Source organism: Rhincodon typus, chromosome 48, assembly GCF_021869965.1.
Source record: "Rhincodon typus isolate 14 chromosome 48, sRhiTyp1.1, whole genome shotgun sequence".
Taxonomy (NCBI): Eukaryota; Metazoa; Chordata; class Chondrichthyes; order Orectolobiformes; family Rhincodontidae; genus Rhincodon; species Rhincodon typus.
This window is the reverse complement of record NC_063379.1, coordinates 4,669,693-4,671,869: the sequence shown is the minus strand read 5'-3', so window position 1 is coordinate 4,671,869 and position 2,177 is coordinate 4,669,693. Positions and strand designations below refer to the sequence as shown.

The 2,177-nt window shown below is 43.1% G+C and overlaps 1 protein-coding gene across 5 annotated transcripts in view; it reads right to left on the bottom strand.

The window, feature by feature from the left end:
• The window catches only part of LOC109923510 (equilibrative nucleobase transporter 1-like), a 30,227-nt gene extending 28,337 nt beyond the window's left edge, over positions 1–1,890 (bottom strand). For all 5 annotated transcript variants that reach the window (XM_048620872.1, XM_048620869.1, XM_048620873.1 and 2 more), the window contains exon 1: positions 1,776–1,890. The gene's annotated coding sequence lies outside the window, so the exon portion shown is untranslated. The remainder of the gene's footprint in view (positions 1–1,775) is intronic.
• Positions 1,891–2,177: the final 287 nt, after the last annotated feature.

The following is a 2,177-nucleotide window of genomic DNA, read 5'->3' as shown; positions in this document are numbered from 1 at the left end:
GCCTAGACCCTTCTTGGGTCTCGGCCCGAAATGTCAGCTTTCCTGCTCCTCTGATGCTGCATGGCCTGCCGGGTCCATCCAGCTCTACACCTTGGTATCTCAGATTCTCCAGCATCTGCAGTTCCTACTATCACCAAACTACAGTGCTGCACTTCCACTGAACACTAAAATTCTAAAGACAAAAATAAAATTTCACTACTCACTGTCACAACATTAAACAAAGTGCTGGAGGTAGTGCTGGCTAAATGCAACACTTTCTACCAATTCAGTGAATGATTTTTCTAACCTTTGCATTTGTTTTACTCAATTGATGGGGCATGCTGTTTGGGATGCACTTTGCACTGTAATTATTCTTAGCATTATCAAATTTGCTGTCTTTCACAGAAATAGAAAGAGAGTGAGCGAGACAGACAGTAGGCAAGGTGAGTGAAAGAGATAGGGAGAGGGAGCATCAGACGTGCAGAAGGAGAGAGGCAATGAGAGGGAGGGTATTCATGGTGGAATATGCATGCTTTCTGTGCTGTTTAGGTTATGTTTATCAGATGTAAAACACTAGAAACGCAGATCATGACAACAACAGAAACTTTTACAACTGAGATTGGAACTCCTGAGCCTGATGTATAAAGATAACACTCCAACTCTCCAACCTATGAGTGATCTGCTTCACAGCTTTCTATTTGAATACTTTTCAGACAATGATAAGTGGAAGAGGAGGTTAGGAAGAGACAGCGAGCGAGAGAGAACGTAGGCGCTGCAGGAGAGTATAGAGATGTGGAGGGTTGGAGGTTCTGGTGGAGATTACAGAGATAGAGAGTGTTGCAGGGTAAACAGTTGGATATAGGAGCTAAAGGAATTTGGAGAAAAAGTGGGAACAGGCTAATGAGTTGGATGACCAGCCATGATCATGACGAATGCTGGAGCAGGCTGTTCCTGTTCCTATTTTCTATGTTTCTGTAAAAGACAAAGGCAGGTAACAATTGTTTAAGGCAAAGGGCAGAAGGAGGTGTGAGGAAAAACATTTTCACACACAGGCTGATGGGAATGTGGAACTCACTGCCTATCAGTGTGGGACAGGCAGAAACTCTTGTAACATTGAAAAGGTTTTTGATATGCACTGACAGGGATTACACAGCTACGGCAAGGTGCTGGGAAATGGGATTGGAATAGTCACGTGATTATTTCTGACCAGACATGGCCACAATGGGCCATAGGATCACTTTCTATAGCCCTCCATGACTAGCCTGTGGCATTGTTTTGGCTCCGTTAAAAGCCGCAGGAATTATTTTGCTCCTGCAGATGCAGGTATCACAAGGGAAACATCAAAATGCTGACATCAAAGCCGAACTGAGAGTTTAATAGGAACAAGCTTCCTCTCTAATCCTGATTTCTCAGTGTTCCTTGAAGGAAGCATGGATGAGAAGGAGGAGGCTCAGAATCAATAATCTGTCTGCTAACACAAGGTCTAAAATTGCAAACACATGGTCACACTGAAATTGAATGGTGTGGCAAACAGATCAGCATCAATGTCAGCTAGAGAAAGAGAGAGACAGGGTAAGTAGGGAGGGAGAGACACCGATACGGGGGATGGGAGAGAGAGAGAGAGAAAAAGAGAGGGGGGTGGCGTGGGGGCAGTGCATGGAGTTATGGAAAGGAAACTTTCACGGTTTGGACAGGTTCCCTAAATTTAACATAGATGTACAGGTCTGGGAAACTGTGACAGCTCACTGGAGTTTGGGGGTAATTGCACACATTATAATGATACATGGTGTCCGTACCTTTAGGAACTGATATTTATCAGGCAGATCATCTGAAGAAGATAGTATTGTGATAATATCACTGGATTATTAATCCAAAGATCCAGGTTAATGCTTTTAGGCCATATGTTCAAATCACATCACAGCATTCTGTGAATGAATTAAAAACAAACATAACTCCTGAAGCAATCTTTATCACCATGCAGCAAGACATGGAATACAAGCCTGACTTGGGCAGACAAGTGAAAAGGAACATGTAACGAAGTTCAGTCCAGTAAAAGAACAGCTGACCATCTGATACTGACATATACTGCACGGTGCTCTTCGTAACTGTCACCATCAAATCCTGAATGTTACCCCTGAATATGATTGGAACCAACCTAACACTGCAATAGCAACAAGAATCAGTCAAATTATGAGAAT